Source organism: Apostichopus japonicus, chromosome 16 (genome assembly GCF_037975245.1).
Source record: "Apostichopus japonicus isolate 1M-3 chromosome 16, ASM3797524v1, whole genome shotgun sequence".
Lineage (NCBI taxonomy): Eukaryota > Metazoa > Echinodermata > Holothuroidea > Aspidochirotida > Stichopodidae > Apostichopus > Apostichopus japonicus.
The window spans coordinates 27,793,809-27,819,549 of NC_092576.1; the positions used below are offsets into that span (position 1 = coordinate 27,793,809).

A 25,741-nucleotide genomic window follows, 5' to 3' on the forward strand; every position below is an offset into this window, starting at 1 on the left:
TATATAGTGTGTGTGTATACAATTATACATCATCTACCCGTTTCCATTATTATAACCCATCGCGCGGAATCTATAATTAATCTTTAATTCCCACACTTATAGCTACTGCAAAACATATCTTGCACTTAGCTGACCTCGGCGAGAAAACTGATTTCATCAAGCCCCTTCTCCCTTTCCACTTACCAATTTTGTTGGGGCACTTGCGAATTGCCTTTAGGCATCATTTTAATGGAAGTGTTGTATCACTTCGCAAAAGAAGCCATCTTGCTTGTAGTTAGAGCTGCATGTGATGTCTAATTATGAATGAATGTTAATTTTACGCCACGAAAAAACCTAACCGACAATCTTATTCCTTGTCTTTTTCTGCCCGTTTGTACGCAACTTTCCAATAATTAATATGCGCCCGTCTGTGTACACTATAAACCGAGAGAACTCCATTGATACAAAACGTTCTACCCATTGGTCATTTATTCGTCCTTGATCAGCACAACAACAAACATTGCAGTTCGTTTGCACAAAAGGTGTCACCGCAGTGACTGCAAAACCTTAGAAGCCCAGTTTATCTGCACTTCCGATCGACGATTATAGTCCCTGCTAACCAATCCTAGGAATTCCTTCTTCATTTGATTGATAATTACCTTATGTTCCTCAAACCAACGATCTAGACGCTTAAGGTATTTCTGAGACGTAAATAATGGAAAGGGAATCAAACTGCAACGTCCTTAATTAACAAAATTTAATGTGTGTAATTTCCTCGCATATCACAAAAGGAGGTGTCAAAGAATTTCACGTTATGTGTGTTATGGCTGTGTGTGTGTGTATAAGCCGAAGCTATAGATATATTTATGGTCTGTACTACCTCGGTGCAGTTACGTACATACATAACGTACCACATATACACAGTAGGTACTTACCCACAATTACAATACACAGTATCAGCGCATTCAAACGGGTAGTGGATACTATACACAGCGCATTATATTGCAAAGTCATTGTTGACACTGTTTAGTCTGTTAACTTAGTGAACAGAATCAAATTCTGGCAGATTTCATATATTTTTCTGAGTCCTGTAATATGGAAGTCCTTTAGAAAATACAAAAACTGCTATTATAAATTCAAAAAGTTTTCTCATTTCATCATTATTGTCTAAAAATAAGTGGTTGGTATTTTATCGTAAGAACGCATAATTCCGTTTAGTTATCTGCAAGGCATTTTGACACTGAAACGCTGTGTTGCACCATCCCACACAGTTGTAGCAATGAAGATAAAAAGTGATGAATGCCGAAGTCAAGAAGTCCTGGCACAGTGATCATTTCTTCAACGTTACTTTTCGGATTATATGGAGGAGATAACAATGTAAATGAAATCATGGTGTATTTGAGAACTTTCTACCCAACTGGTGTTGGGAGTAATGTGGATCAGAAATACCTTTGAAGTGATATAGCTACGATTTACTATTTCGAAATCAGTGCCTACCGAAGTGATAGGTGAAGCTTTTTGATTTGTTGTGTGTATACTAGTAATAGCTTACTACACAGTATTCCATACGGAGAGAAGTTGGACGCTTACTGTACAGACAGACCTAGCCTACACTGTGTACTGTAGTAACTGAATAGTGTATAACTGAGGGTAACTTATACAGTCCAGTGTATCTCTAAGCCTTTCATTGATTTGGAAATTGGAATTATATTATTGCCTCTGGTGATTCTAACTTGGGGATACCCATTATTTTTCGGTGGGAAGATAACCATAGTGAACTGTTTGATCACCCGAATTTTGTGGCCTATCAATTCAAGGTAAGTTAGGCTAACATTAGGCTTATGTTACATCTTGGGGGCTTACAGTAAGCCTACTGTACTTGTGCTTGTACTTGCAGCCTAACAAATTAGTTGATCTTATTTCCCAGTAATGTACATACTGTTTTAGCATTTGTACATCAGTCTTGTGATTTAACTGTCTCAAATTCCAGAAGATTGTAGGTTAACAGTACACTGTTTTCCGAGACCATGGACACGCAGGAACTTGTAGTTGTACTTTACTTAGTTGAAAATTCAAAGAAAACCCATATAAAGTTAAGGCTTGGTCCTACGCGCTAATTGCTAGCCGATGCTTATTAAGTTAGTATTATTTTCATTGGGATATCACTCACTTTCTTCACATGTATATGCTTTTCATCCCACATGAAATAGCTTCTATGTTGTTGGATAGCCTAAGCTATAATTTCTGTGTATGCCAGTCAACCAATAGGCTCCTTTTACAAGTCACTCAAAAACTCAAAGAAAGTTCAGTGCATACTGTAGGTGTGATTTTACGAGTTGATTGTTGCATACATACATACATACGATATGTTCATATTTCTGACTTTGGAGAAAAGCATGTTTTTTTTTGTGACAATAATGTATGTAATAGGGTTCCAGTGCCATTCCGCCATAGGTATATACCGCCATACCATTCCGCCATAGGTTTCCATCCTTTCCGCCATGGCGGAAAGGCTCGAAACCTGTGGCAGAAAGGTACATTTTAGGAATGGATTTTACCCAGTAATGTATCGTTAAAACTTTTTTTGATTCGCATGGAAGGATAGGTACACCGTCATCAAATGTGACGGTTTGCTGGATAGACTGAATTGTAGTTAAAACAAGATTGGGGAATAGATACACAGTCTTTAATGTACATGTTGATTGAAATGTTTCAATTGTAAGTTCGTAAGAGTTGATACACTGTTTTCAAATATATCTAGTTGGTTGAATAAATTGAATTACTGTAAGTTAGGTTGACTGTTTATTGAAAAGACCGATTCTGATTGTTGATTTAAATGACTGATTTTGTGGATTTTGCGGGCCTAGGTAGACAGTGTGAAGCAAAGCAATATAGACAGTGCATATAGGCATACAGTGCACCCACAATAATGTGCTCTTTCCGCCATATGAAAGTGCTTTACGGCCATCGAAGTAACATGGCGGAATGGCACTTTTTCTATGGCGGAAAGAGCACAATGTTTTCTATGACGAAATACACCGATGGCGGAATGACACAGCCACCATGTAATAGTGTTTCCACAGGTCTAAAAATTGGGAACCGGGTACCAGAGAGCCGTTACCCGTTGGGTATACTGGTACCCGAAAAAAATTGTTTACCCGCAGGTATCGCGATTTTCAAGTGTTACATATTGGATGCTATACTCAATGAATTATATTCTCCACTGACAATGTTTTCATGTTCAAATAGGTAGGTGTAAGATAAGGTATAAAATCTTTCTCAATAATTTCTATTTGCTTTTGTTTCTTTCTTTAACTTGTTAAAAACTTAATATTAATTAACATCACTACTAACATTGCCGCTGCTTAAATGTTTACTCTCCACCTCTATTGGATTAGACCATATAAATATCCAATTTTGCTCTTAAACAGTTTTTTACTAAGTACTATCTATTATGTAGGCCCAGGGTTGGCATTAGCCGCATGATTGCGCGATTCCTGCAATTTGATCGCATTTGGAACATATATATATGTTTAATAAAAAGCCACTTGCGATTATTATTTTTTTCGCTATCCCGTCTTTAATCCATTGGTAACATCTCATAAAATTCCTGTCAGTCTTTCCTTCTATGTAATAAACGAATGATAAAATAATAATTGTGAGAATTCTTTCAATTTCTTCCACATGGTAGCCTAACACCACACTAAGTCAATGGGGAAATCTAGCCTAACCATCTGTTTATATCGCTGAAATTGTGAAGTGCTCAGTTATAAGCCTGTGTAAAAAAACAAAACATGTACAGTATGAAACCTGTGTAAACCCCCCCCCCCATGTACAAGTGATAAAAAAAACCTTGGACAGGGACTCAAACCTATTGTAGTTACTTTATTCTGAATCTTGTAGAATTTTGTAGTAGTATTTTGTAGTAGGTATCGTCTGCATTAAGATATACTGTGCTGTGCTAGAAATGTTAAAGACCTACAGTATGCAACGACGTTGACGACGGACAAGACACTGTAACGAGAGAAAAGTGGAAGTCGGGGTGACGTACATTACGGAGTGAATACAGGTCATGATATGACGTTGAGTCCATCAACACAAAGCTCTTTACTTGATTGGAATGTGATACATGTGTACAAAGGAATCACAACTTGACAAAGCCACTGCATGTCTGTGGGAAAAGAAGGAAAAAATTAAAGAGGAGACAAAAATCAACCATGCGTTTGGAAAATTAGTTTGTACTAGAATTGATTGTGGAAAGTCAGTGTATAACAATACTGCTACAGCAGTAGCAGCAGCGGTAGTAGGTGTACTTGAGACTTGTTACTGTACTACACTTTGTAAAAACCTGGTATCTCGAGGAAATTAGCTCGATAATTGTATTTTATATTCGGTACTGTACTAACTGTACAGTTAGGTCGACGGAGACTAAAATTTGAAAACCTTGTTTTTTTTTTTTATGACATCGGTAATGGAATATTGGATGGATCTCAAGTTTTGTGTACATGTGCATCATGACCCTTGTTGGATAGGTCAAGTCTACATTAGTGGTTTTAATTTGTGTTCAAATGTCATTTATTTGTACATATTTGGTAGGTCGACGGAGGCTAAAATTTGAGAATTTTGTATGATGTCATGACATAGGTAATGGAATATTGGATGGATCCCAAGTTTTGTGTACACGTGCATCATGACCCTTGTTGGGCAGGTCAAGTCAACAGAAGTGGTTTTTATTTGGGTTCAAAGGTCATTTATTTGTACATATTATATACTAGCTCAGGAAGGGATGCTAGGATGGATCTCACACTACAGTAGTATGTACTGTATGTAGATGAGGGCTCACAGCCTGGAAGATTGATTTAAGGTTCAAATTTTGCGTAGTAGTTTTTGGGGCTCTGACCTTTGTCTCATTATAAAATAATGTTGTTCCTCGCTGTGTACAGTACATGTATACAAAACCTGGTATACAAACATTTTTGCACATGCAATAGCATTTTGCCCATTTTGCATAGCATTTTGCGATGAGATACCAGGTAAAATTATTCCTTGGCGTATGCGGTTACTGGAGGTGAAAGGTCATACATGTGAGGTCAGCAGAGGTTAAAATGTGAATACCTTGATTTACACAATGTCTCATGAAGGATACTTGGATGGATATTTGGATGGATATTAAAAGGGAGATACTGTACTGTACCTAAGGTCTAAATAACTCAAGAGTCAAGACCTATACTGTATAGGAAAAAACACACAGTAAACTTACAATACATACAATATGTATATATACGTACAATATGATACATCCAATACATACAGTCAATAAAAACAAAACATACAGTAACGGATTCCTGCTTTTAAACAAACAAAAGAGAATGCCTAGCACAACAAAGAAACATGCTTGATGATCATAATGACCAGCTACGCATACCAATGAACAGTTACTTTGCATAAATTTCATGTTCATAATACAAGGAAAAAGAATCTTTTACACTAACTACTGTAGTCCTGCCCTTTGTTATGTTAATACTCTATATGAATAAAAGAAAAAAAACATTGATTGAACAATTTACCGGTAATAGGTACTGTATCTACGGCTACTCCAAATTCAAGATGTTTACTTTAATATATACTGTAATTTTAACCTCTGGAACGCTCCTTTAAGGCTTAGTAGACAATGACATCAACTCCTCATTACTGGCCTTATAATGCTAACTATTTTAATACAGTATTTTGTTTTCATTTAAAGTGTAATTCACTTGATCAAAACATATTCTTTTAAACAAGTTTAGTTTCTCTACGAAGTACAGAGCATCCCATGTATTACAGCATTTGTCCTTGAGAAATTTGTAACATGTTGTATTATAAAGCATGTAATTCAAGGCCATAAAAGTCTTATATATGCTTTCCCATGGCGTTTCCTGTTTCATCCAGGAACTGACCTAATGACCTATAATGTGTTAGACTATATAGTCCAGTCACTTTAATTGGTTTACCTCAGCTGTTTAAGGTTTCATTTCTCAAGACTTAAAAAAAGTTGTATATTAATATATATAGCAGTCAGGAAGTAATTTAATATCCAATATTTGTGTCATATATTTTTTTTACTGTTACAGTACATAGCGTTTTAGAACACTTTTGTGGATTTTACGCTTTATAAAATAAATTATTATTATTATATTTTGTGTATCAGTTTTGAATGGCTCTGAATGTTTCTTCCTCATATATTTTAAAATCTGACTGCTTCATGACATACAGTACAATGAGTGCTATGCATGATATACAGTATCTTTACACTTTTATAGCAGTTTGCACATTTCTGCATCTATGCATTTGGCGATGCCGAATAATACCGGATAAATTATTCCCCGAAATTATATGCAAACCTGGACAGCTCTAGATAGAACTCGGTTTTGAACGATCTATAAACATATGCAGAAAATTCCTGTCTTCCTTGAAGGACCGCTACCACTATTGCCACCACTTCCACTACCAATACTACCACTACTACCACCAACACTACCAATACCACTATTACTACCACTACTACCAATAACACTACTACCACTATCACTACCACTACCACTACCACTATCACTACCACTACCAATACCACTAATACTACTACTACTACAGTACTACTACAACTACCACTACCACTACTAATACTACTGTACCACTACCACTACTGCTACTGCTAGTACCACTACCACTACCAATACTTCCACTACTACCACTACCAATACTACTACCTCTACCAATACTACCACTATTACCACTATCACTACCACTACCAATACTACCACTACTACCATTATCACTACCAATACCTCTACTTCTACCACTACTACCACTACCAATACTACCAAGTGCTACTACACTACTACCACTACTAATACTACTACTAACTAGTTTACCTTAAGCCCAGATATGCAAATTGATCTCTTCTAATACCACTACTACTACAATACTACTACTACAACTACCACTAGCAGTACTAATACTACTGTACCACTACCACTACTACTATACAACTACTACTACTGCTACCAATCCTACCAATACTACCACCACTACCACTACCAATACTACTACTGCTACTAATAGTACTACAGTACTGTTTGTGCTGTGATTTGTTGTTGTATGTTTACGGTACTCGTAATGTTGTTACCCTTATCATCTGTTATCAGGTGATCACACAAAAGGGAAGACAGACTTTATGTAGACAGTTTGTCAACAAAGTGCTTGGTAGAACCGAGAATAAACAGAGATCTGCTTTAATAAAGACAGCCGTCTCGTAAGTACTGCACGGTCATGGATGTGAATGTTTGTACACTAAACCATCCCAGGACGATAAATTGTACAACCCCTACTGCAGGATAAATGTGGAAGCCTGCAAGGGCAAGCCAGTGTGACAATATTAAGTGGGGACCAGTGGGAAAAGTCATCTCCCCCCTCCCCTCCCCTCCCCTCCCCTCCACTCCATTCCACTCCCCATCCCCCTCCCCCTCCTCCCCTCCCCCACCCCTCCACTCCGCTCCCCTCCCCTCCCTCTCCCCTCTCCCATATGTTCTGAATTATGGACACTACTCAGGTACATGTGGTAATGTCCAGTTACATACATTATGTGAATGACATATAAGGCCTCCCTCCTCCCTACAGTATACAGACATACCGATTAAACGAATTGTTCACAGAAATGACCCTGAGTTAGAGATACACAGATAACGCTCGTAACCAGAACAGTTGACTTACTGTACATAAATGTGGATTAGAATGTAACCATAGTGTCTCGTTAGTACCGGTAGTGTTCTTTTCACAATTAATTAAATGATTTAAGTACTGAATGCACAGTAGCTCTGCATTGACAGATCGTACAGTTAAGGTGTTCACACTTTAAATCATAAGAGTACATGTAGTACACCTATGACGAAGCCATGGTGGAAGGTAGACCAGCAGATTGCATCCATCCTGGTAAAACAGCTACGGTTGAACTTGTAATTAGACCTCGCTGGAGAAACAGGAACATCTCACAGCAGTATTAGTGAACATGTACACATGTACATGAATTGCAGGAGGAATCTTCGATGCCTTTAATTTAGTGACATTATTTAACGCTACCGTCAATTTTTTCAATCGTGGAATTTCTGTAATTTTTTTTTATCAAACACAGCTGGCAGGTTACAGCACTTGAGTATACAGAATCTGACAGGTGATTGCACTTTACATATATCTGTGGCAAGATACAGTATGTTGTACTGTACACAGTAACGTATACCGTGCAGCAGCTTTATTGTAACAGAAGTAGTTAATTGAGTCCGGGTGACATTTTACTATTGGTGGGGTTGTAAACTTGTTAGTTAATAAACCTGTTAGTTTACTAATAAGCCCCATCAAGTCCAGTAAACTCAAACACCCAGTTAGTTGCAAAAATTAAACACGCAAGCTGTAAGACTATTGCTCAACACTCATACTGTGGTTTTGACCACAGTCTTACATCTTCATAGACCTGACTATCAGCCACATCACCAAATATTCCCTCAATTTCTTTTCCCCGTTCCCAGAAACCGAAAAAAAGAAAGAAAGAAGGCCAGTTCCCAAAATGAAAACCCACCGAAGTTCTCCGTACACATCATCATATTTGATTCTCGTCGCTGTACGGTGGATTCCCGGTTTAGTCTTCGTGACAGATATAAAACGGTTAAAACCGCCAACAAGACTTCTCTAGACGAGATTAGTCAGCTAAGAATTTATCAACGCCAAATTGTTTGTTGTGCGAGGAGGAGGATATTGCTTAAAAATATATTTTTTTTTCTCCAGTTAACCATACATATTTGCAGTACAGTTGAGTTGTGACATCTGATGTGTCAAGTGAACTGGAAACAGGCAAATTTGATACCTTAAAAACCCTATTGTATGTACTGTACTGTACAGTACAGTACAGTACAGTATGTACAGGTTGTTGTGATCTCCCTAAGCATAAGTGGAAGAGGCTGTCAGTTAATAAAGCTGCTTATGTTGAAGTGTGAAAGTGATTGACAGTTTGGATTAATCCATTTAATAAGTAGGAGGGAGAAGGAGGTTGGTAGAATCAGATGGTGAAAAGTTATATACAAAATTTGGCAATTTCTTTTTTATTTCCCCCCTCAAATATATTATTTTTTTTTAGCTCGGTTGGAAACAAGTTGTTTTTTGTTCATATCTAAAAAGGGTTGGTAGGGTCGGGGGTGGGGGTGGGGGGGTTGGGTAATTTGGTAGAGCTCTGTTTAATTGCTAAGATTTTTTTTTCATGGATACGTAGGAAGTTAACTTTACCGTAGACTTGTGCAACAGCGAACCTTAATGTTTTATTTTTGCTGTATGTGCTACGTTGGATTGTTGTATACTTGCCAATGGTCATCAGTGAATTGCTCCCCCGCCCCACCCCCTCAAATATAGCCTGTTAAGAATTGCAAACAGTTTTCAAATGTCATTTCCTGGACATTCTAACTCTCTCCAAATTATTCTCAGATAATGAGGAGTGACCAGTGAGACGTGTCAGATCGTCGAGCAGCGAATGAAAGCAAAAGGGTTTTGAGGGTCGCAATAAAATGCTTCTTGAAATCTTAGCACCAGTGACCTGTATTTGACTTTCTAGCATACTGGGGAGGGGTAAGGGGTGAAGAGGGATAGGGGAGGGTGGGGGAGGAGATAGGGGAGGGGAGGGGGAGGTGAGGGGGGTGTGGGCAATGCTGATGACCTTTAAAAGATGACCTACATATTGAATTTTGATACAGTACTAGCTAGAACACTCGAAAGAAAAGTTAACTTGGAATTGTTCTTGCTTTTACTTAAAGAAATAAGAAATATGAAAGGTAAAAAGTAAAGAGTAAATAGAGGGGGAATGAGGTGGAGAGGTGGGAGGGGACTGAGGAGTGGAGGAGGGGAGAGATGGCTGAGGAGTGGGGAGGAGGGAGAGGGGGAAAGGGAGGTGGATTAAGGATTTATAATGTGTAGAAATGGCTGGTATGTACAATTACCCAATTATAAAACAGGCCTTAGGATATAGAAATATAAGTCCTCTAATATATGGCAAAATGTCCACTGCTTAAAATATCTTAATTTAATGGACACCATGAATTTTCTTCACTTCCTTCCTTACCTTACTCTGCATAGTGATACCCAAGTATTTTGCACACAAGTTCCACATAAATACACACAAGTACCATCAGTGCATTCCTTAGTAGAGTATTTAAAATATTATTTGAAAATTGAAATATGATATTTTTAAGCAGAACATGAAAGAAAATATTTGGAAGAGATATTGGCAGTCGTGGTCTTAATAGTTTTGAAATATAGTTTTTGGATATAATTTTAATTGATAAGAGTATCACAGTAAATTTTACTTTACCGATGAGGTTGAAATATATTTTTTGGTGTTAAATAATTTCAGTTTAATCTTGTTTTCTGTATTTATATATGTCATGAGAAAGTTATATTTAAAAAAAAAAAAAAAAAAAAATGTATGGATCCAGAATGCAATGTCTATGGTTTAAATGAACCATAGCAAAGCATATCGAGGTGAAATTTGTTTCGCTGTCAAAAGGTCATCCTAGACAAGAGCGACAAGATTGTCAGACCATGTGTAAGTTTAATAGGTTTGCCTAACATTACTTTCTACAGTACAGTACTTGTACTCTTTATGCAAATCATTCACTTTTAACTGCACTGCGGCACACAAGTCTGTCAGTATGAACACAATGGGCCGTACTTCCGTAGTATCGTTGTGTTATGATCCAGTTAGTATTAACTATTTTACCAGCATCTCTCTTTATTCTGTTAATAAAAAGGAAAAGTGGAATCGTTATTTGAAGGGGAGCTTGTTAAGTAGGTCGTTTTTTGAACAAAGTGTAGATATGAAACTACAGTGCCATACTTTGTAAGTGATGACATGTTACAGTGCAATACATCATACTGTACCTGCTGTTGCACTTCTGGTTTTGCTTTGTAGAGAAACGTTGAGTGGCTTTTGTATGGTATTAAACGTAATGTTGAGTGATATGTTGAGTAGCTACTGTACTGTATTTAATGAAATGTTGAGTAATGGTGAGTAGCTACTGTACGGTATTAAACCTAACGTTGACTAGCTACTGTACGGTATTTAATGTAATGTTGAGTGATGTGTTGAGTAGCTACTGTACGGTATTCAATGTAATGTTGAGTGATGTGTTGAGTAGCTACTGTACGGTATTTAATGTAACGTTGAGTAGCTACTGTATGGTGTTAAACGTAATGTTGAGTGATGTTGTTTTATCGTATTTAAGAGATTAATGTCTTGAGAACTTTATTTTACGCATTCAAAATGGAATGTCAATAACCCCTCTATACCGTAAACTTTCGTAACTACAGTATTAAACAAGAATTTCAGAGCTGATGGTATTTTATGCATCTTGATGTTATCGTCATTTGAAAGGGATCAGTCGGTCCCTGTTCATACCATTCTGGGGGTGGGGAGGGGGGGGTAGGGGGGAGAAGGGAAGAAATAAGTGTACCAATGTAGGATGATGTATAGTCGGACAGTACAACGCACATTTTTGAGTTAATGATCTCTTCGCTCAGGCCGACTGAATGTTATTGTTAATTATATCCTTTGTTGTGTCAGCCCCCTTTGATGATATTCAACACCTCTTGTCCTTGGTCAAAATATAAGACATGGATGGGATCGGGATAATATATGTTCTGGATAATTCATAATCTGGATAAGGGTTGTCAGATAGATAGACAGACAGAGATACCTTGTAATTGACTTTGCTCCTTGTTTACCTGTCTCCCCACAGCCTCGGCACCTCGTCGTCTGTGCCTGGAATCAAAAGGTAACCTTTTAGCACTGTTCGCCCTCTATGACCCCCTCCTCCTTCGGTCAATGTCCCCCTTCTCATTCTACCATCCAAAGTGCCAACGTTGTGCATTTTTTCGTCTGGTATTTCCCGAGCGTTATTCATACTGAACTGTTGCCAAGGATTCTATCTAGTCCATATTTTGGATACCGAAAGTCTCTACCAAGCGTCGCAGCCCGATAAATATCCTATTTTGAGTTTAAAAAGGGGGTTCTCCTTAGCCGTCTTGAGAATGGTTTCCTGCCACGTTAATACTGTACAGCATGTTTATCTGTATCACTGGTACAGTAGCAGTTCCGCAAACCGCCTTTATGGGTTTCCTGCTCTTGAGGTTGTACACATTGTATGTATGTTGTATTAACAGTATTCTATCTCACCCATTGTGTGTACATGTTTTTGGTTATATATGGTTTCTGTTGTCCCCCCCCCCCGGTTCTTAGCGGGGATTTCCATGGGTTTTTCCTGGTAGTTTTAGACAGCTACCTGTAGGTTAATAATATTGATTCCTGCCTGCACTATATCAGTCAATCAGGAAACATATGTATATATAGTGCCCATATCAACAACAGTTGTTCAAAGGCCCGGCATGTGTATTTCCATCACAAAAGATTTTATGGGATACAATGTATATATATGTATTATCTGATGTGTTGGTTTTACAAACATACCTTTACCCTTTGTTAAGTGTGGGGGACAAAAATAAACACAAAATTTGAGCAAAAAAAATGAACAGGAGAAAGAAAAAAAGAGAGACCAGATCGGTGAAGTGGCATGCAAACTAATCTGAGCATAAATGTTGACAATTGGAAGGTTTGTTTATAAAGCTAACTCTTCGCCAAAAATTAATTTATGCGTGCAGGTTGCAATTTTAACAAGGACACCTTTAATAAAAAAATTATGAAGGAAAAGGTTTCTCGTGTTTTTTTATACAACGTAATTTACAGTGCCTAGTTGGTATCGGGAATTGTTGCAAATAGGTGGATTGGTGGGGGGTGGGGTGCATGGGGGGAGGGGTGCATGGGGGAGGGTGGGGTGGTGTTCATGGGGGAGGGGGGGAGCATCTACTTTTATGCTTTTTGTTAGCTTCGAAGCATGTATTTATAGTAAGTAAACAATGATACCCGGCTAGTTGTGAGTTTTTTTTTTTTTTTTTTTTTTTTTTTTTGTGGAACGAGACATAGTCTGTTTGAACAAGATGATGTGCCGTGACGGTGTTGACGAGTTAAAACAATTATTGTGTATACAATGGAGTTGACATGTGTGATAGTAGATAATGCAGACTACTATATATTTACCATAGGCACAGTGTGTAAACTGTGTTAATATGGGTAATGTGTTGTTGTATATGGGTGTATCTGTTCGTGTGTGAGTGCTGTATTTCTAGTAATGCAATGACCTTAGAGAGGGTTATATCAGTTGGAGATGGGGCAGCAGGGGCAGTGGAGGGGGTGGGAGGGGGGGGGTAGGTGAGGACAGGGCTGTTCAAGAACGTATTCGGAGGCAGTTGAAGAATCGTCTTTGGTAAATACCTGTACCAAACCCAGGAAGTCTTTCAGGGAACCCACTGACCATTTTGGAGGCCAAACGAGAAAAATGGCCAATACTGTAGATGACCATGTGGAGGTAAATTATGCAAAATTTGGTACTGCAGGTGACATCCATTACAAACTAGAAATTTGGGTCAACCTGGGAGGATGGGGGGGGGGGGAGGATAAGGGCGGTAAAGAAACAGGCCAGGATGTTTTTTTTGTGTTTGTTTCTTCTAAATGGATGACGGTTTTAATAACACTTAGACAACATCATCTTATGCATTGGTTTTTTTTTCTTGTACTGGGGGAGCATGGGGTGGGAGGGGGTTAAAATGATATGTCATCCAGGGAGGGATCTTAGTGGGGGGACCCTCTACCCCATTGGGACTTGTGACAGTGCACTTTACTTCCCTGTACTTTCTACTTTGCGCAACATTTCAATGGCCCATTCGCAGAGAGAGTGAACAAATGAAAGACCGAAATTCATGAAAACACACCCGAAGAGCAACTTCTAGGTGATTGTTATACCTCCCCCTCCCCCTCCCCCTCCCCCTCCCCCTCCCCCTCCCCCTCCCCCCTCCCCTCCCCCTTTGTGCATTAGTCTTAGTAATGTTCCCTATTTATGCCTGCTGGTATCTCTCCCCTGTTAGCCGACAGTACACCTTTCCCCAGCATTTTGTACTGTTTAACCAATCAAATCCCACAAAATAAGTTTAAATTTTAATTTCAATAACAGCAGCATCATCATCGTTATATATTTTATATATTCCAGAGGCCATTGGCAATGCTTTTAAACATCCACCAAAGTCTTCCTCCCTCCTCCTCCTATTCCTGATTTTTACAACTTTATGAAAATATTTCCCTGATTTTCACAAAGTCTTTCCTTCAAACAGTTCTGAAACCATCACCTAAGTTCTTTCTCTTTCGTAAAGTAATTTGTCATAGAATTTTTCCAACGTGATCTTTTTTTTTTTCCCCCTTTGGAAACCCTTTTATGATATCATGTTGTACGTACAGTATACAGTACTACAGGTTTCTATTCCACATTCGCATATAACAAGGAAATACTGATTGAGCTGTCAAACATATGATTTGATAATTTGGAAGATTCTAAGTGTACAGTACTTCTTTGACATAATGACATTGTACAGTACGTACTGTAGAGAGCTTGTGCAAAATCTCTTTGGTGTAAGGTTTGTTGTAAATTTGGTGAATCTTTTCGCTAAACCTTACCTGTGCAATGTCTGGAATTGTTTGTTTGGGGCAATCATATCTGTCAAAAAAAAAAAAAAGAAAAAAAGAAAAATGATAAAGATAATAATAAAACATGGAAAAAATATTGTCTTAGGATTTACTTTGACAAAGAACCATAAAAGAAAGCTTGACATTCTCCCTTAATGCCCCCTCCCCTCCCCTCCCCTCCCCTCCCCTCCCCTCCCCTCCCCTCCCCTCCCCTCCCCCTCCCCTCCCCCATGTGCGCTCTTTGTTAGAACACCTTGTTTAACCTTTTGCATACAAACCTTATTGTATACACATATAATGGAGTTTAATTGCAAATAATTTATTTAACCAAAAAGCAAAAAAAAAAAAAAATGTGTTTAAATTAATTGTTGTTGTTTGTCTTTGTATTCTTACACAAAAACAAAACTGATTAATAGATGTCAATGTTGTATTTATTGTGTATAGATAGTTAATTTGTCTTACTTCGAAGAGACAGATAAATTACTCCCCAGCCTGCTAGTTCTGTCCAATTAGCCATTCTACTCTAAAACTGTAACACCGTTGTTGATATCCATTTCTCTGTCAGTTTTTGCACTAAATAATTTCAGTGATATACATGGACGTGAGAGAAATTTGCCACTAAAGTGCATTTTCCCAAAAATTAAATTCAGCGACAGCAGTCCTTTTAATGGATTTCATAAAGATTAGACTGATTACCACATTATAATCAAATTTGATCTCGGAAGATAAATATGATCTCGAGGATGTAAATATGATCTCCAGCACATAAATATGATCTGGAGCACATAAATATGATCTGGAGCACATAAATATGATCTCGAGCACATTAATATGATCTCGAGCACATAAATATGATCTCGAGCACATTAATATGATCTCGAGCACATTAATATGATCTCGAGCACATAAATATGATCTCGAGCACAAACATATGATCATGAGCACATAAATATTATCTGGAGCACATTAATATGATCTCGAGCACATAAATATGATCTCGAGCACATTAATATGATCTCGAGCACATAAATATGATCTCGAGCACAAACATATGATCATGAGCACAGAAATATTATCTGGAGCACATTAATATGATCTGGAGCACAAACATATGATCATGAGCACAGAAATATTATCTGGAGCACAGAAATATGATCTCGAGCACATAAATATGATCTCGAGCACAAACATATGATCATGAGCACAGAAATATTATCTGGAGCACAGAAATATGATCTCGAGCACAAACATATGATCATGAGCACAGAAATATTATCTGGAGCACAGAAATATGATCTCGAGCACATAAATATGATCTCGAGCACAAACATATGATCATGAGCACAGAAATATTATCTGGAGCACAGAAATATGATCTCGAGCACATAAATATGATCTCGAGCACAAACATATGATCATGAGCACAGAAATATTATCTGGAGCACAGAAATATGATCTCGAGCACATAAATATGATCTCGAGCACAAACATATGATCATGAGCACATAAATATTATCTGGAGCACATTAATATGATCTGGAGCACATTAATATTATCTGGAGCACATTAATATGATCTGGAGCACATTAATATTATCTGGAGCACAGAAATATGATCTCGAGCACATAAATATGATCTCGAGCACAAACATATGATCATGAGCACAGAAATATTATCTGGAGCACATTAATATGATCTCGAGCACAAACATATGATCATGAGCACAGAAATATTATCTGGAGCACAGAAATATGATCTCGAGCACATAAATATGATCTCGAGCACAAACATATGATCATGAGCACAGAAATATTATCTGGAGCACAGAAATATGATCTCGAGCACATAAATATGATCTCGAGCACAAACATATGATCATGAGCACATAAATATTATCTGGAGCACATTAATATGATCTGGAGCACATTAATATTATCTGGAGCACAGAAATATGATCTCGAGCACATAAATATGATCTCGAGCACAAACATATGATCATGAGCACAGAAATATTATCTGGAGCACAGAAATATGATCTCGAGCACATAAATATGATCTCGAGCACAAACATATGATCATGAGCACATAAATATTATCTGGAGCACATTAATATGATCTGGAGCACATTAATATGATCTCGAGCACATAAATATGATCTCGAGCACATAAATATGATCTCGAGCACAAACATATGATCATGAGCACAGAAATATTATCTGGAGCACAGAAATATGATCTCGAGCACATAAATATGATCTCGAGCACAAACATATGATCATGAGCACAGAAATATTATCTGGAGCACAGAAATATGATCTCGAGCACATAAATATGATCTCGAGCACATAAATATGATCTCGAGCACATACATATGATCTCCAGCACATAAATATGATCTCCAGCACAGAAAATTATAAGCGAGATCTTTTTGCTCTTTCTAAATCATTTTTGAAGAACTGTAAGCTTGTTTACTTTCATTTTGTGAAATAGTTCTACATTTTGATCTCGAGCACAGAAAATTTGATCACAGCATATTTTGAGTGCTCACCAAATTTGATCTCTAGTTTAGACAATTTATGAACCAGATCCTCTCCAGGGGGAGGGGGAGTTTTCTTATAAACTTGCCTAAAATGGCAGGTGTAAAATAGATGGGCTCATAATGGGGTGAAGGAGGGTGGTGGGGGAATGGAGTAGCTAGGGTGGTCCTCAAACTGTTGTAAATGAAGCATTTGGGCATCAAGTTTCACGTCAAGTGCCATTAAAATAATAAACCTTCTTACCGCCCGCGTAGTCATCTTTGATACATGTATGTTGTTTTGTTGTGGTACTGTGCACATATATATATATAACACACGTGTACAGTACATAGAGAACCCTGTTCCATGCCGACAATTGAGTAGTTTGTACACCCAGACCGACTGTACAGTGTGCACTATCTATATACAATAGCTGTGCATGCATGTGTATGTATATATATATGTAGCATAGACTAACACCTCGCTAGGAAGGCATTTTTTGAATATTATTGTGAACTATGTCGCCACAGTCCCTGGGGCTATGGATTCGTCAGACGCTACTGTGTACCAAGGTATCCCGTTTCTTCGTCATTTGAATATTTTGGTGAGACCACTATTATCAAGCTATTGGGTTATTCCTTGCGATTGACATGCCTGTGTTCTTCAAAAGGGTTTTCAATGTGGCAAGGATAGTAAAAGGGATATATTTCGTCGTTTATTACAGAGGTTACAAGAAAAAAAAAAAAATGAGGAGGAGGAGGAGGAGGAGAAATAAAGAAAGAAAAAAAAGAGAGAAAAAAAGGTGCAAAATAGAAAGAAGAATTATGTCTTGGAAAATGAGGACAGTTAGGTGGAAAAGAAATTTAAAGAAAAAGAAAAGAAAAACTCGAAGAGTTGTAAGGAAGGCGAGAAGGTTAAAGGAGATAAGAAGGAGTTATTTATCAAGATTAAAAAGGTCAATTTGCCTGGAGGAGTTCTTCTCTTTATCGATTTGAATAATTGTTACAATAAGCATTAAAAAAAAAAAAAAAAAAAAAAAAAATCAATATTGCCAAAAAAGTATAACTGACATATATATACCAAACACAGAACATGTGTTAAATCTGTTGACACTGGGACTACCCACGTAAGAGGTGTTGTGTGTGTATGGATCGATGTATTAAACTGTTAGAGGATCTCGGGGGCTGTAATCCATCAAGACATAATAACAAGCAACACGTATAGGCGCAATATGCGATGGCTTCAAAGTGCTTTATAAAACCTCCAAAAAATATATGAGACAACAAATAATTAAAAATTAAATAAAAACAACAATAGTAATAAGAAGTACAGTACAAGAAAAATATCCAGTGTATTAAATAAGAAAATCAAAATATATATATATATTCAATGTATATAATAAGCAAGGACATATATATCTAAAATACAATATGAAACAATAATAATTTTTTTTTGGGAGAACAATAAAATTGATTTGAAGTATAAAGTATGTTTAGTTACAAGGAAAGAGTATTTGGGATAGAGAGTTGATTTGACAAGAAATGATGAAAAGTGATTTAAATAATAATAATAATAAAAAAAAATTGGTGAAAAGTCTATTCAAGTAACTTTCAAAATAGCATGAATTTTTTGATTGGATCGGAACATTTGGATCAGTGTGGGTTTGGCTTTTTCTGAAACAATTTTTTTTTGAAGAAATTGTTTTTAAATTTTGACCTAGATATAAAGTTAAAATGGTGCTAACCAAAGATGCCTATGATCCAGTTTTCTCTGCCACTTCATGAATGAGAATGCATGCCTGACTTGTGGTGATATACCTTGTGGTTTATTTAGAAAGATAATTATCCAAAAAAACTAAAACAATATATGATGTAATATCTGCATAATGGTAAAAAGAAAAGTTACAAATTTTAGCTGCTTGTGTTTGATGTCCAAAGTTAGAAAATGTGTCACTTAAAGTCAGAGACATATTCCAGTACGGCACAAAGCCAATGTTCTGTGCGGAATGCTTCATAGCCCTAAGTTTTTCTCTCCCCCAGACAGTTCCAGTTTACTCAGTAATTATCCAGAACAGTGATGGGACGACTTTAGACAGAACTTTGTCTTGTTAATGTTAATCCGATGTTTGATAAATTCTGATAACTCAACCAAATCATACATGTTCGTTTTGACAAGCAGTACCAAACACACCTGGATAACATTAAGCCAGGGGTGGGCAACCTTTTTGAATGAATGGGCCAGATATAAGGAGTGAAAAATTGACTGGGCCACACCTAACCAACGACCTGCTGCATAATGTCAATACAGTACAGTTGATAATTAATGGGGAAAATAGGCCCACCTGACAGCATCATTAGTGCCGATAAATTCTAAGCAGCTAGCTCGTTTTTTGTGATGATGTAAAGTAGATTAATTTTTTTCTTTTTCTTGAGGCATCTCACAGGCCGCAAAAAAATCACTGGCGGGCATCATGTAGCCCGCAGGCCGTAGGTTGCCCACCCCAGCATTCAGCGCTATTTGTACATGTATGGCGAATTTGTAAAATTACATCTAATTTTCTCACAAAGTTGCTTCTGAGGCCAGTGACCTAATGGTCCTTTTAGCCTGATTTAGTAGCTCAGACATTTTCATTTGATGATTCTCTGATGTTTAAAGTGTCATTCATCCAAATAATCTTTTGAGGGGGGAGGGGAGGGGGGGAGGGGAGGGGGGAGGGGGGTTAATTAGGGACACAAAACTTGCTAGAAATGCTAATCTGGTCAAATTGTTAAAAAAATTAAACCCACCTTTCCAACATTAACGTTGAAATATTTTGATACATTAGTTGATCTGCATCTAGTAAATATTCATAATATTGTGACAATTTTAATCCTCGCAAGTTTTCCATGGTAACCCAAACTGTACGAGGCAGTCCTTGTTGTAATGTGCATGATCAGTCAGATGTGCTTCTTGTTGCTTCACTTTACTGGTACAGTACAGTAGGTTGAATTTGGGTATGAAATGGAACTAGCTACTTTCAAACTTCTGATTGTTATACTATTTCCTCTAATATACACATATTAAGGTCTAAGTCTATCGATCAAGCCAATTGGCCTTGGAGCAGAGATAACTCTGTTGCATCGGCTCGTCATCTCAATCGATTCGTTACTCGCCGAGAAATGAAAATTCTACCGCAGTACTTTTTCAAGGCAATTGTCCTCATTTATACTAATATCACTATTGCTCTATATATGCTGCTCACCTCTAGCAGAGGCTAGCAAGGTTCTATATATATATATATATATATGTTTATATTTATATATACATATGTATCTATAGATTTATAAACTCGCTAGTCCATCGCATATATCCATATAGCTCTGCACCAGTTGTATTGAGCACTATACTGCTATTACTGAACTTAATATACTACGATATATATATATATATATATATACTGTATATATATATATACTGTATATATATATATATATATATATATATGGAACACTAGGTTTCTATTTTAATTTTAACCTTGAAACTAATAGCGCACCATTTTGAACTCGTGAGGGAGATGGAAAATAAAGAGAAAACTTTAGCAAGAGTGTAATCAACTACCAGGAGAACAATGAAGTCATAGTTTCTATACAGCGACAGTATGTGGAGGCCGTATATAGACCGAGTGATTCAATGCATCCAGCATGTTTGTTTTTAACTACAGTATGTTCCATAGGGCTATTTAAGCTGCAATTTACTGTACGTAACGTGTTGGCTAAGTCATAATGTTTTGTCACGTCTTGAGGCAGCTTTTCCTTGTTGACGTTGATGTATATATACACATTGCAAATGATATTAAAATCCTGTCACAAAGTCTCACAAGTTCATTAGTTTGTTTCAGGCACATTTTATAGATCACGGGAAGCAGAAGTTCCCTCCAAGAAAACTTGTAATTTTTGAAATTTGCTTAATTATATTCGTTTTTTTCCAAAAGTGTCCGGAGGACGAAAAGGTGGAGAATTGAAATCAAATATGTTAATTACTCAATTAAATTCATTTGTGGGGGGGGGGGAATTTGATAGTTAATTGCAATCTTATATTAGAGAAATCCTCAAACATGTTTCCAATCATTGACTAATAAAAAGCTGCTGTTAAACTGGTCATGTCATGAATATTCATATGACTATCCTCATTTTGGATAAGAAATTGAATTAATTAGTTACAAACATTTTCATGAGCTACTGCTTCAAGTTAGCCGGTTTAATATCTAATATTTAATTACAGTGTGCAGTCAATATTGTTTTGTCTCATCACAAAAACTGCACTCTAGGCCTATGGTGTCTAGAGCACTTGGTAAACTTACAAAACCGATGACTGGCAAATTCCGGTCTACCCCCCTCCTTGTCATTTCTACCATGTAAAATGTCTAGAGCTCTTCAGGAGTGTAGACAGCTTCCATGGATCTCGGTCAGATCCCCTACAATACAACATTGTTAATTTTTCCTATAATTTCGGTTTGGTGGACTCAAAGACTCAAGTTATAAGAAAAGCAAAGCATTTGCTTGTACCATACTAATTCCCATTGGCAGTTGAGTATTGTGGCAAAATCAAAACATCAAATGCACCTTTCTTCCAAAATTTTTTAATTCCTCCCAAATTTTTAAGATGGGCCAATGTGTCATATAATGCACATGTGTATTTGTGTTTTCTTTTCATACACAGTATATATATTTGGAATTTTTAAAGCTTTGCTGTTGCGACGCATGTTTATACTGGTAAGTACCCAATTTTACAGTTCATTTTGGTGGTTCATTTGGTATATAGGGCATTTGTACATGTACTGACTCTGGTATTTCCTGGCACTGTCCCAGACACGAAACACCCGACCTCCTACCCACTAAAGCAAATACACACAGTATGGGGTTACCGCTCGAAGGCCTGTTTCACAGAACCCTGGACCTCTCGTGCACAGACATTTGTCGAAAAAGGTTGCTCCCAAGTGTAGGCTAGGTAATCTGTATAGGCTTCCTCTGTTAGTCTAAATAATCCTGAAAACTTCTCTTTTACCCCCTGTAGGCAAAATGATACTCCCACAGTTTCACACCAGTAGTAGTGTGTGTATAGTCTTTATTCCTATGATTTCCATTGGATTTTTAACATACAGTATTTGGCCTCACAAAACAACTAACCTCAAAGTACTGTTCCTTGAAGGTTTGACCCCAGAGCTATTCTGAGGTCAGACACTACCCTGTTGGTTTGGGGTAAATTACAGTCAGCCATGATGCCAAAAAAAAGAAAAAAAAAAGGGAATAAAAAAGAAAGAAAGAAAACAACTCGGCCTACATGTGGAAGAAAACTATTGAGATTGGTATGTGTAAAATACAGACTGCAGCAGGTTGCAGACTGCAGGGGATGTTTGAGTCAGACCATGTAGGTTGTTGGTACATAAGTATATTCCCATGGCAACAACATGTGCAGCAGCTGATACACAGTATGAAATATAGATTGCTGGTTGCAGACTACAAGGGATGTTTGAATCAGACCATGTAGAAAGAATAGTACATAAGTATATTCCCATGGCAACAACATGTGTAGTAGCTGATACACAGTATGACATTTAGACTGTTGGTTGCAGACTGCTGGGGATGTTTGAGTCAGACCATGTAGGATGTTGGTACATAAGTATATTCCCATGGCAACAACATGTGCAGTAGCTGATACACAGTATACAAATATAGACTGTAGGTTGCAGACTACAAGGGATGTTTGAATCAGACCATGTAGAAAGAATAGTACATAAGTATATTCCCATGGCAACAACATGTGTAGTAGCTGATACACAGTATGACATTTAGACTGTTGGTTGCAGACTGCTGGGGATGTTTTGAGTCAGACCATGTAGGATGTTGGTACATAAGTATATTCCCATGGCAACAACATGTGTATTAGCTGATACACAGTATAAAAATACAGACTGTAGGTTGCAGACTACAAGGGATGTTTGAATCAGACCATGTAGAAAGAATAGTACATAAGTATATTCCCATGGCAACAACATGTGTAGTAGCTGATACACAGTATGACATTTAGACTGTTGGTTGCAGACTGCTGGGGATGTTTGAGTCAGACCATGTAGGATGTTGGTACATAAGTATATTCCCATGGCAACAACATGTGCAGTAGCTGATGCACAGTATAAAAATACAGACTGTAGGTTGCAGACTGCTGGGGATGTTGAATCAGACTATGTAGGTTGTTGGTACATAAGTATATTCCCATGGCAACAACATGTGTATTAGCTGATACACAGTATAAAAATACAGACTGTAGGTTGCAGACTGCTAGGGATGTTGAATCAGACTATGTAGGTTATTGGTACATATTCCCATGGCAACAACAATTCCAGTAGCTGATACACATTCTATTGTACAAAATTATACATGGAGACATTGAAAGACCTAATCTTGTTTTCTTAGATATGGATTTGAATAAAGCTTCAGACAAAACTGAATAGACCCTTTCACAATGTCTACTTCAGCTGAAATGTAATAGTCATCTTTTAAGCTATACATTATTTTGGTTTAGAATGGCAGTAATTTTCTAAGAGTACAGTTTGAACCATACTCGAATAGCGGACAAAATTAAGCGAAACTCAACCAAAAATTGCTAAACTTCCTCCATGCCACTTTTTCGTTTGGGCAATGATGATCTTAACGAAAGAAAACTTTAATTTTACATAATTGTGAAAAACGTTTGTCATTAAATTTGACCAAACTTTTGATAGATAAGTTCATTTGTCTTTCAGATGTTAATTTGTGTCATTTCGTTATACTGTTTATTAAATTCACTTTCTGAGGAGAAATTTGTGTAGTTGAGAAAAATTTTAAGAGACAAAAAAGCAACAAAAGATTTAAAAAAAATGCTTCTTCTCTTAAATTGAAACCAAGTTTTTTGTCCTCATGTAGACTTTGGCATGATCTAGCTTGGAGAACACACCAAACAGTGGTCACGGTTTGATCAGACTATTTAATGACCTCTTTTCACCGCTACCCCAAGCTTGGTTGCCAAGACAAACAGCACTGGTGTCACATGGTTCAAACCGAAAACTGCAGAATGGGTTTAGTAATGTTGGCATTGCTATGACCAGGCAATGTTATCTCATTTCACAGATTTGTAGTACTTAACCTCAACCCAGCCTTAGGATCCTTCGGTAAAACTACAAAAACTGCATATTCGTATCTAGGATACAATCATTTAATCTTATGTACTGCAAGTTTGTGCACCTCCACAACAGAGTTGATCATGTATAATATTATATGTTTTATATTCTTGATTCGGAATACCTTTATTTAAAGTCTTCACAGGCAGGCCTACATAATTGCATGTTCTGGTATCCCATAGGGTTGACATGATTGGTCTACGTAGTACTTTACTGTGTGCACGAGACACCCAGAATCTAATCTATAAGGTTTAGCATTTATTTCATTTTAGTGTGAACTTGAGGGCAGCAGTTCATCTTTGTTCAGATGAACTTTCTAAAACAGGCACTCCGTAGAAGTCACAACTCGATTCCGTTAAGTGCATGTAACAGAGAAATTCAAACGTTTACTTTTTGCAATGTTGTTGGAATAAAATGGATTGACTTCTTGCCAAAAGATCTTTGCTCCCCAGCTACCATGATAGCTCCATTCATCCCTTCCCCCGCCCCTCCCCACATATCACTGGGACGTCATCTATCACCCAGCCTGCTACTTACCAGATATGCTGAACACAAAATCTTTCGCATGTTAGTGGATTATCAACAAGACACCTCCCCCTATTTGTACATGCTTTTTGCCCTTTGTACCTCTCTCTGATTGGTTGAACATTGAGGTATTGTGTTTGTTCACTGGATGTCTATGCTGTGTGTATATATATATATGTATGTATATATTTATATATAAATATATTAATTTTTTTTATTTATACCAGGTGTTTAATGAAAAACATTTTTTTGTTTAATTTTAAGTGTACAGTTGAACTTTGTTCCCTCACAGATTTGTCAGCAAACATAGTAAAGAGTAGTTAGCTTTTCGCTTTGATACTGTTACACCAAAATACCAGAAATAATGTACATATTATGTACAAGTTTTTGTGTACCTCTGCAGAATTCCCCTTACCCTTTGCCCCCTGTCCCTTCCACTTCTTCCTCTAGTACCTGTCCGCTTTCTTCCATCCCCTATCCTCCAGGCCCACCACTATTAGTTATGGCCCCCTTTCACTCCTCCACCCCCTCCCCTCCCCCTTTCCTTCGCTCAAGGCCAACCAACACTACTAGTTGTGCTGGAAGGAGCAGCCACAGTTTGTTTGCCTCTGTGATCCAGGCCGAGGTCAATATTTTTTGAAATACAGTTTGTAGATTTAAAAAGCCCTACTAGCAAAAAGTGAACTTTCTTCCTAAATTCATATAAGGTTGCCCTGCGCAACAAGTTGAGTTCCCCGGAACAGGATTACTGTACTTCGTCAAGGGGAGTTCGTTTGACCAAGCGTTTGCTTTGCTATTTTGTAACTGGATTTGCTACGCAGTCGTTTGGTACTGTGTAAGTACAATACTTGTTAATTATCAATTGAAGAGTTTTCTGTAACATTA

General features: G+C 37.3%; 1 protein-coding gene across 2 annotated transcripts in view; it reads left to right on the forward strand.

Moving 5' to 3' along the window:
- The first annotated feature begins 984 nt into the window (after window positions 1–984).
- Window positions 985–25,741, forward strand: part of LOC139983753 (uncharacterized) — a 118,221-nt gene continuing 93,464 nt past the window's right edge. The window contains exons 1-2 of one of the 2 annotated variants that reach the window (XM_071997505.1): window positions 985–1,796; window positions 21,835–21,887. The gene's annotated coding sequence lies outside the window, so the exon portion shown is untranslated. The remainder of the gene's footprint in view (window positions 1,797–21,834; window positions 21,888–25,741) is intronic. The other variant, XM_071997504.1, reaches the window with a different exon arrangement.